Below are 11,551 nucleotides of genomic sequence, written 5' to 3'. Positions count from 1 at the left end.
TCTGTTCAAAGATGCATACCTGGTCGTATTCGTTATCATACTATCTGTTTCACATAACCTGAAAGTGAGGGCAGAAAGGAATACTCTTCAAAAGATAGTTAGTTGCTTGACGTAAGATTGTGATGAAGGTTGTCGTTCCAGTTCCTGATATAGAGAAACACCACAAAGGAACTTACTCTGGAGATCAGGCAGATCAGCATCAGGAACTGCAGAACTGTCTTCTGTGGAGGACATCTACAGATCCTTTCAAAACAGAAAGCTGGGGATCTTTGGAGAAACTAGATACCAGTATTCAAAAGAGCTATTTTCCTTGGTAGGGAGCCCTTGTCACAACTTCATATCATTTTCAACCTATATGATATTTCAAGGTTTAAATGTCACAAAACAACTATTTCTGATGGCTTGGACCCAAGAGTTCAGTCAGAGCTGATATGTAAGACAATGGTTAGGTTCATTAGTTAGGCTTATTGAGATAAATTCTTTTCTAGATTAATTTAAAGAGCCCTTAACATTCACCATATGCTTACCAATATATTACTAATCAGAAAAAAACTGTGTTTAAGTAAGGAGTGGTCATCTTCGACTTGTACATATGTGAACCCTTCCACATTTTTATTTTCTTCCTAAATTCTAGTGTCTTCATTCCATGATACCTTTATACAAATATAACCTTCCCTACACATGTTATGAGTTAGGGGTGATGCATGCTGGAGAGAGAGAAGAGGAAAAATAGTAATTGTAAATATAAATTCACCGGAAGTGAATCATCATGCATATACTTCGATGGCTGAAAAATATATATTTATTTCAATTTCTTTCATTTATTTCAGTTTCTTGAGTTACTTGGACTCACCTGAATTTAGATTCAAGAGGACTTTAACATAAAATATATAGATGAATTTCATGATATGTATTTCATTTTTTTATCTAGTTTTGTAATAAGCAGTGAAAATCCAAAGTGTCACAAATCAGCTGTGTCCAGTCCAAACGGATCCTGGTGAACAATATTGCTGCTGTGAAATGCCTTAGAAATTATTCTTCCCAGGGAAGAATCAGAAGTAGGACCAAATCATAGTTCTGAATATCTCCGATATGGAAGGGCAGTATATTTTAAATGACAGTCCAGAAAACTCTGGAAGAACCAACTGGAGATTCATAGTAAAAAGAACCTGATATTTACTAGAAGTTTCTTCTGTTGTTGTTGTTTTGTCATTTTTGTTTGTTTGTTTTTCTTTCTTGTTTGTTTTCAAATCTTACTCGTGGATGTATAAAATATAAAGTTATCTGTAGAACTATTTCAGTTAAAGTCAGTTCCAAAGTGTGTGTTTGTTATGATTCATAGGTGGCAATTCAGCATAAAAATGAGGGATAGTTTGCCCAGGAAGACAGACCAACTCCTAATGTGTATAACCAAAGTGCTGGGAGAAATCTGTGTTGACCTGACACAGAGACAGCAGCAGCAGACATGGACATTGGAATTCTTGTTATTCTAAAAAATGACAGGGGGATCTGTGCACTGAGGAATGAGGGGCTTGTACAGAGGAACTTTATGCAGATATGGATATTTTATTATTTTTTTTTTCCTTATTTCTGTATTTTATACCCTGTCAAGTGAGAAGTTTATCATTTAATTCTAAATGAGGGTAAACCTAAAGAAAATATAAAGGCCCTCTACATAAGCTCCTGGAGGCATAAACATTATTTATAGCACTTCATTCTTATTTAACTGAGGCAAGTAAGTGCTATAACTGCACAAAATAAAGAGATTAGAAATGCGATTTAACACAGTCAGGAACGAAGGTTATTCATCAGAAACAGCTATTCATTTTTATTTATTTATTTATTTTCCTCCATTTTTCATTGGCATAGTTGACTAACACCCTGTTTTGATATTGACAGTTCAGGTAGGAGCAAATGCAAGCACTAATGACTTGGATGAGTTTCTGCTCTTTGAATTTGCTAGAGATTTTATTAAATAACACTGTAGCTCAGGGTGAGCTGATTGTGTTTCACAGCCTATTTCCCCATACTCCCTAAATGCTGATTTACCTAGAATGAAATGCATGTACACATACTCTGGAGCATGTGTTAAAGCTGTGCTAAACATTTTCCATGTAACTTCCAGCTGGTAACATTTTGCCAGAAAGCCTGGTACTTAGAAATGATAAATAAATAAAACAAACAGAAACTTGTGCTGTAATAAGGAGACAATGGAACAGCTGCAGGGCATGGAGTAAATTCAGCTTGACTTGATGTGGACACAGTGGCTGGATTTTACCCAAGAGATATTAGCAACGTTCAGATTCCTAAAGGGAGGACTGTGGAAAGGGAAGAAGGGATCTCATTGGGAGGTCTCTTAGCACATTTGGAATAATAAACACAGAAATGATGAAAAATAATATTTAAGCAGCAAAATCAGCATGCACTGTCCTCCTGTAGGATGTTGAAAAAATATGAACTTGTCTTGAGAAGAAAAAATAATGAACAGCGCTTTGTTTTGTTTTATTTTGTTTGGAGGGAGAATGCAAAGAAGATGGAAGGGGGGCTGGAGCCTGGGGAGGCAAACTGTGTGACAACAGCCATCAAATGAAGGAAAGAGAAACAGCGAAGGTAAAGAAAGAAAGAGCAAACAGGGTGTGTATCAAGTGTGCTATTAAAGTGTGTTACTCATTAAAAGAAAAGAAACACCCTCCAAATTTCTTTAATTCTATTTGTAAGGGCAAAAGTAACACATAGCATAAATACTTCTGTCATGAAAACACTTTCACTTCAAGCAAAAACGTGCACAGTTCCTCAGCACCAGTAGTGGTAAGTACAAACACAACAGCAAAAGTTACAGTAGGTGGCACATTTATGTCTGTTTTTCTTTACCTTTCATGGGTGGGCTTTCTTTTACTTTTACTTATAGTAGTGTACATTGATCTTTGTGGAATATCTTATAGCAACAGCCCATTGAGTATTATTGGTGTTCTCTTGCTATTTTGGGCAAAATCCTAATCTTTCTTTCCCATACAAGGTGGTTCCATATATAATGTATTTATGTTTATAGCTTTAGGCACTCACTTTTGAATACAGTGACCTTAGAACTGTGCAAGGACCAGTGTCAGTGGTGAAACCATAAACCAGACATAAACCTTGTAAACAGTATATGTAAACTTGGTAAATCAGGTTCCTGTACATTAATTTCCTGTCACTCAACTGGTCGGCAGAACTTTCCAGGATGGAAACTGTAGTAGTTTAAGAGAAAGTAAAATAGGGTCACATTAATCTGTACTCTCTTATGTTTTCACTCAAATGCATAAAGGAGGCTAGGAGAGAATTTCCAACATAACTGTCACTCTAACTTTGGCTTGACTGGTTTGTCAAGATCAAATGACTTCACTTTTCTGGTATGTGCTCCTCTGCCTTTTACATCCTTGATATCCCAGTTTATACATGTGCACATGCTGACTTCCTCCAGGACACCACAACCCATCCTGATAATTGCACTGCTAATGCTACCTGCTGTGTTAAAGGTCAGCAGAAAGGCCTTAGCGGTGAAGTGGCACTTGCCTATCAAAATGCAAAATACTGGGGTGAATGAAGTAAAACTCAACTATTTTATGTTACAAAACTCGAAACATTCAAAGCCAAGTATATCATTCTCATGTTCCAATACACGAAAAGAATGTCACAGCATGACTCCATCTTCATGATGGAGGCTGAAAGAAGAATGAAAAATAATGCAAAGATATCTCCTTGTTAAAATTTATTGTAATCATGTGTTCTTCCTCTGCTATTGCACTGAAATAAAGACATTTTAATCCCACAGTACAACTGAGAGACCTCATCTAAAAACTGCAAAAACTCTGGTTCTGATATTTTGAAACTCAGAGTACTTGTCATTCATACAGACCATTGAAAAAATTAAATTCTGCCTGCAATGTTACATGAAATGAACAAGGAAATGAAAAAGGTAAATCACAAATAGACAACAGTATTTTATGGAACATTTTAGAAACATCGAGGGCATCCACCATAAAATTCTTGCAGAAAAATCATTCGGGATAATACCATCATGGACCACATGCTTTAGCGATAAACAAAATACAGGAATCTGTCTTAAAGTCTAATAAAGTTTTGAATTCTTCAAGGTAACCTAGTAATGCTTTTTTATCCTACATGCAGGAGTATTCATGCTGCTAAGACATGGAATAAATAAGGCTTGTACAAACTTTGTAACAAAGAAGCTAGGAAACCAAACTAAACACTGGTTTTGTCTCAATGGAAATTTTTTTTTTTTTTTTTTTTTAATCTGAAGAAGAAATTTACTTCCCAAAGGCCTGCCTGTTTTATAGTAAGGGTAGTTAAAAATGGGAAACATTTCATGCTTGTACGTATCTTTTCCTTTATGATTAAGTAAAATGCGGAGTTCCTCACTGGTAAAATAATAAATGTTTAAGAAGATTATTTTCCAGGGCTTTCTGACAAGTCAGCACTTATACATGAAAAGGCCAGATCTCACCCTAGCAAGAAACAGACTCGTTCCAATGGCAGATATACTAACCCAAGCAGACACTGAGTAAGTTGGTTGATTGGAGGACTGACTTCCATGTGAAGTGTGAGACTTTTTGTGCTCACAGTATTCCCTGAAGAAGTGAAAGTGGTCTTTTATGAGTTCTTCCATTAATAAACAACTTAAAAATAGAGGTAAGGTAGAGCTGAGACCTCTAAAAATAGAGGTTGGTGGCAATTTAGCTAAGCTACTGGCATGCTGCTGCTAAAAGGAGAGAGAGCATACTCTTTCTCTACCTCACCTCTCTTTCTGTGCAGCTCTGATGCTGCATTGGACTATTATTTTTTTCTGTTCTAATTAAAGAGTCAGAAAGCCACTCATTTGATCTAATGGTTTTATTTCTACCATTTTAAGGAATTAAAGTTGCCTATGGTGAAGTCTGGCAAGCTTCTGAGCCAGCAGAATGTAAGGACCAGAACTCAGTGGTTGGAGATAGGAAGCAGAAACTTTGTTCTCTGGCAATGCATAGATGTTAATTCTGCTCTCTGCATCTCCTGGGACCATACTCCAAGACTGGAAGAGTTTTCAGAATTCAGGGGTGTTGTTTCAGTCACGAAGAATCAAATTTCTTAATGAAAATACTTATTATTGTGTTGACTGTGTGTGATGGGACATGGACCAAAATGTCAGAACAATCATTTTTTTTCTAAAAATCTTTGTGAAAACATATCTCCGAAGCAAATAAGTAAAGATAAAAACATGTAATGGCCTCAAATCAGGCTTTTCATTTAGAACTTCCCTTTCACCAAAACGAAAGCACTCGCTCCAAACCCCCCCCCCCAAAAAAAAAAAAAAGTAAAAAAAAGTGGGGAGTTCATGTGACTCCAAGCTTTCCTTTTGTTTCAGATGTTTCACGTGTAGAACAGGGAAAACAAACAAAACCCTATAGATTTTCAGAGCTCCAGTTCTGCCTAAAAGACTTTGAAGCCACACCACTGGCCTCTCATTGATGTATCTTTACCTGCAGTCTGTAAGACACAGGGACTGGAGTGCTCTCAGGTCCTTTGATTGAAAATATTCCACTTTGTATGTACAATACTCTGTTCTTTCACTGACCATCTGCAACATAGATTTTTACCTGCTTAGCTGAGATTACAGTCTGAACAGCTGCTTTTTCTAGATTTCTGCAGACGGAGAATGCAGCTCATCCTCTTCTGGATTGTCTTAATCTTTAAAACAAATATTACAATATTCTGTAGATATAAATATGGCTGAAAAAGAAGACGTGCTATAAGCTTAAAGATAGTTCAGGTGTCTCAAAAGAAACGCTGCTTGGGAATACTGTGAGTGAGCCAAAGTGAAGGAAATATTCCTGGTTCTCTCACTGAGAATGGCAGTTTTATTTCCTAAATGATGGACACAGACCCTTGTTTTTGCTTTCTGTCCCTGCTTCTTATTATATCGGATAGTTTATTGTCTTTAGGTATGTTTTCTATCTTCTATCTGTGTCTCATTTCTACAGAACAGCTTCAATTTAAGAATCTTCACCTGAATATCTGTGATTGCCAAAGAAATGCCTCTGATTATTTTCTCTGTCTTTCCTGAAAGCATCCACATTGAGGTTTCTTTTATATTAGTGCCTGCCAGATTCTGTCCCCAAGACTTCGTTTTCCCTGCAGCACTGGAAATGAAGATGTTCAAAGAGAGCAAAATTAGCTTTTTGGTAGCCTAGCTGGCTATAGTGTATGTCAGACAAGTGTGTCCCCATGCACAAGGTGCTGAGAATCATATTCTATCTTCAGTTAAATACATGAAAACTCATTAAAATCAATGTTGATGCACAGGTAGAAGTGAATGAGTAGTATTTAGCTCAGAAATTCTGTGTTCTTATCTTTAGACTTAATAATCTATTGATAGAATCATCCTGTGTTCCAAAAGCATGCCAACGCTTACTATAACATGTTGTGATTGTGCTGCGCTTTCAGCAAAGGTGGGTCGTGTGTTTAAAAATGACATTTGCTTTACCATTCTGCCTAAATTGTGGATAATGTTTTAATAAATGGTATTTTTAAAAAGAAATATATTATTTGATAAAATTATTACTCAAACTGAATTCCATCAAATTGTCACAGTTGTTATGTGCTTAAAAAGCTTCTGCTCCTCTATTATTAAGTGGTAAAAGATTATAATTTGATAAAAATGGATACTAAAATGACTGATTTAAAAAAGTGCGTTTCAATAAAATTCAGCATAAAAATTCAAAGCAAAATGAAAAAAAAAAGATTTTCTTTATTATTTTAAATCTACACATTTTAAAATATTTCAGTGAACAAATGAATGTTGTAATAGGAGGTATATCACATGTACAACACAGTCATCCATTTCCAGAACTGGCTCATTCATTTATATGATGATTCATCCACCCATGCTTATATGCTATATACTTTACTATAATAGAGACAGTGTTTACATGGTTTAACTACAAAAAATGCTATGGTAGTGCAAATCAAGACAGCATATTGCAAGCCTCGTTGAAATTATGAAACTTCTCTTAATCAAGGGATTTAGTTTGGGGGGCATATGTAACTGGAAGAGCTTTTTTGCAATCATAATCATATAACTGTGGTTTTCTAACATGACTAATAAATATATAGCAGCTGACTTTTCTTGGACACAAATATACGCAAATATATTGATAATTTTAATTCTTTGTTTTTATTTTATTTTTTTTTCCTCATACTAACAGGAGATAGAAAGCTGCAAGTAACTAATTTTTTCTTGTTCAGTTTAAAAAAGAATCAAACTATAAGCAGCTAGGAAATAGGCTTTCAAAAGAGAGTTCTTTGCAAACATAAAAATAAAAAGCTTTCAAAGAATTTAAAAAAAAATGAATGACCTGAACTGCTAGTTACAAAAAGTTTGTTTACTTACTAAAGCAGCAATGTTGCCAATTGAATACAAAGCAAAAATGAACTAAAAGATTAAATTAAGGAAAATAAACAAAATAACAATTTAGTGATGACCCAGGGAATTTGAAAACAGTAATAATTTCTTGAACACTTGGTAAACCTACAAAAACCATAAGTGAGCAATAAAGAGATAGTTCCTGCATGTATATAGGTTTGTTCCTGGAATGTGGGTTGCAACATTTTATTGACTGTGGCATGCAGCTCAGTAGCCTTGTAAAGAAGGAGACTGGTAAGTAAGTTATCATTTCCAGCATAAACCCTTAACCACTTCATTCTTGTGATATCACGATGAGGTGATTGAGGGTAAATGTACAAAAGAACTGTTGGTCTTTTTCTAAGGAAATGATCAGATTTTTAAAGAAATTATCAAAGGCAAAACCAGTTACATTGTTTTGCTGGTGTGGAGCTCAAGTAAGCATTTCATCACAGTGCAAGCTAAAATAATATTCTAGAACAGGTAATAAGAATATTCTAGAATGGGTAACAACTTATTTGATACACCTAATCTGATGTTTAAATGATTTATTTCTCTGCTCCCTGAGTTAAAATAAATAAATAAATAAATAAATAAATAAATAAATAAATAAATAAAAAGCATATTTCTGGTTTGTATTGAAGTTTTATTTATTTATTTATTTATTTATTTATTTTCACAAATTAGTTTTTGTTTTTACCTGAATTTTTTCACTTATAAAAAAATAAAAAATTAAAAAGTCAACAAAAGTTCAGCATGAAAACTCAGAATTATACCTTCTGGAAATTTCACTAAGTTCAGTTTAAACATATCTGAATTTTTACTTTATTTTCTCCCACTAAACCTATCAAATGACACTATAAAATGTCTCTCAAATTCATCAGTCCTGAAGATTTTTTTAATAGTGATTTATTATTTTTGCCAATCTCCACATATAATGTCATTTGTTGTCAATCATAAAAATACCAGATGTATATGTGAAATGTATGTGCCCATCTCCTTTCCATTTTTTCTTAACATACATTTTTGATTGCTTGTTTTATTTATTTTATTTTAAGTTTAAATAAATTTAAATAATTTTAAATGTAAATACATTTATTTTATTTGTATTACTTACTCCTCTCCCATCTACTTGATAATGATCTTGGATTTCTGATTTCAGTCAGGCTCTCATGCTGACTGGTCATTGTTGATAATATTATTTCTTTTTGTTCTTGGTAAGTTGATCTTCAGGTAGTATCTGCATTATTCCTACTAAATATATTCTCTAGATGGTTCTGTTGGAGTTCACTGAGTTCCCATAAACAGACATTATGTGCATCTCTACAACCTTCAACCTAAAGGCTGAAGTTCTGACCTTAAAATTTTTTATCTCTTTTTGGCTAAAGACACTACTTAAACACAAAGGAGTCCTTGCTTGTTAATACAAACACAGGTCTGTTTTTCACGGTAGTATTTATTTATGACTTCTTTATATTGAGGCTCTCTGAACTTCACCTGTAATATACTACCACATTTTCACATAAAACCGTCTACCAGAAGGAATTGACATTAGTTATGAGAGAGAGTAGCAGCAGCTCTTTAGACGTATAACTACTGTGCCATTTTGATGTAATTCAGTTTAAATTTCAAACATTTCTATTTAACATAATCAAGTGGTATGAAATCTTCTTTTAAAATGGCAAGTATACAGTACTAGCTCAATTGGCACTTAGCAACGGTCCTTTTACAATATGCACAATAGCTTCCAGCAGGGAATTTTTTAAGGACCATCCTCTGAGAGCACAAACTCACACATGTACAATCAGGAGACATCAAGGTTCTATCTCCAGCTCCCCTTGAGATGTTATTTAGCTAATGCACAAATGTTACAGCTAAGCTGTTAGCCTGAAAAATAGAACAAGCAGTTGTGTGCAAGTACACAGCTTTTCTTTTTTTTTTTTTTTTTTATTTTCATTCCAGGATATCTTCATGTTAAAATTTCACATAAAGTAACATCTAGAAAGGTGTAGCGTGTGATTTTTACTCAATAGGTGGATTTCTACATTAAAATGCACTGCTGTAGTCAAGTGCCCCTTCTTGAATAGTTTTATATAACAGCAAAGCACTGTTGAGTGGGTATACAGCTACAATCATTACTGGATATTCTCTGGTTAAAGTATTTCTGGAAAGATATAGCTCTATCACAGGCTGCCATCACCAGTAAATACTGCCACGAGTGTAGCTGTTTTATATCCAATGAAAAGAAAAGATCTGGCCCTGCAGTTAGCTTTCCTCGAGAGAGTCAAATCCTGGCAAACAAGACCCTTGTCTCAACTGCAAACCTCCCATACTTATTGGTTGCCTTCCAAAAACTGTGCTGAACCATATAATAAGTTCAAATTTCATTAAGCCCAGGAGCAGAGGGAGTTTCTAGCATGCTGCTAAAATCATGGCATAATGTTCTGAACATTATGATTGCATTATAATCTCATTCCAGTTGGGATCTTCTTTTCCTAATAGAAGGTTTTTAAATCCAAGATAGGAATGTAAAAGGGACTACAACACTGATATCTGCAGGGGTGTTACTTTGCTTAGACGCTACACACATGGAAATAGATGATGACATAGATATTATTACAGTAATGCTGTCTTGGTTGTAAGACTTCAGCACTGGATTTAATTCTGTTCATATGGAAAGCTGCAACAACATGGTAACATCATGGTGACAGCCCTGGGGACTATTTCTACCTGGTGATGCATATATAATGATATAAGTATAATATATATAACTAATAAGAATATGACCCTTTATTTATAAACCTCGATGACAGACTAATGGACAGATCATTCAACCTACTTATATCCAGTCAAGTGTTTTTTTAACGTAAGTATCTGAGAGTAAAATACAGTAGAATAAAGAAAAAGGGACATCTTTTTAGACAGTATGAACATATGTAAGGGTAGAATATCATAGTATACTAGTGATTTTTGCTAGTTCTGAATGGTGAAATCCATGGAAAAGCCTGGAAATCCATGAAAGAAAATTAAATTCTGTTTCATTTTTAAAGGATTATTTTAATCATAGAATAATTCAGACATACTTTAATGAACAGATTTTGTGATATCTTGTTGGATTTTCACTGTTGATGGGAAAAAATACTTTGGGAGAGGTAAAACATTTGCTTAGACATGTTCTAACTGCAGTACTTTTGTTTATTTATTTTGCATTGACATTTTAAACTTAAATATATTTTTGTTTAATAAAGTAAACAAAAATTATCTAAACAAAACTCAAAGTACACTTTTGATTTAAATTTGTATTTTTTAAAACCTTCAGAAGCCATTGGAAGTTATATTGCTTCAGTTTGGGATCAAATATTTTCTCTTATATTTTTTTGGTTCAGACAGTGAATCAAGGAATCACTGATTTGCACAACTTTTTCTATAAATATGCTAGGGCTTCAGTTGGTTTAGGATCTTGTCCTTAATACAGTCTATTAAAAATGCTTATATTCTAAATCTGCATGATCTACCTGCTGAATAACAAAGCAAAAGAGCTGTATTTTTTATTCAATTCTACTGGCAAACTACCATACGCTCTACAGACCGGTGATTAAAATATTTCAGGTTGACCCATGCTAACTCTTAGCTGATGTTAGAGTCAATTTTTTGCATGGCAATCTCAAAACCCACAGAAAATCTTAACTCTTCTTTGACTCCAAGGCTCTGGTTTGAAGTATACTGCTGGACCATAAAGTAAATATATTTTGTCCCCAGAGTCAGATGCTTTATACAAGATTTTCATTTAAAAGATTGATGATAGCAGTGCACAGTGACTCATGAGAAATTTAGATGGCTGATAGTGGCTCACTAGACATACAAGTTTGATAGAGATTATCTGTCCCTACAGACATGTGGGCACAGCAAAAAACAAGACTGACACTCCATGGAGAAAGAGAAGAAAGACTTTTTTATGTTCTATGAAGTCTGTTTTCTCTTGACCACTCTGGTTGCCTAGGTAAAGTAAAGCTGGTAAAGTCTGCTAGAGAATTCACTTACCCTAAGGCCCAATATTTGATTTACATGTTTTGTCTTTGGGGTCTTTTAAAGCTTTTTTTTTTTTTTTTTTTT

Source organism: Anas platyrhynchos, chromosome 1 (genome assembly GCF_047663525.1).
Source record: "Anas platyrhynchos isolate ZD024472 breed Pekin duck chromosome 1, IASCAAS_PekinDuck_T2T, whole genome shotgun sequence".
NCBI lineage: Eukaryota > Metazoa > Chordata > Aves > Anseriformes > Anatidae > Anas > Anas platyrhynchos.
The sequence above is the reverse complement of the archived record's forward strand: the minus strand, read 5'-3'. Positions refer to the sequence as shown.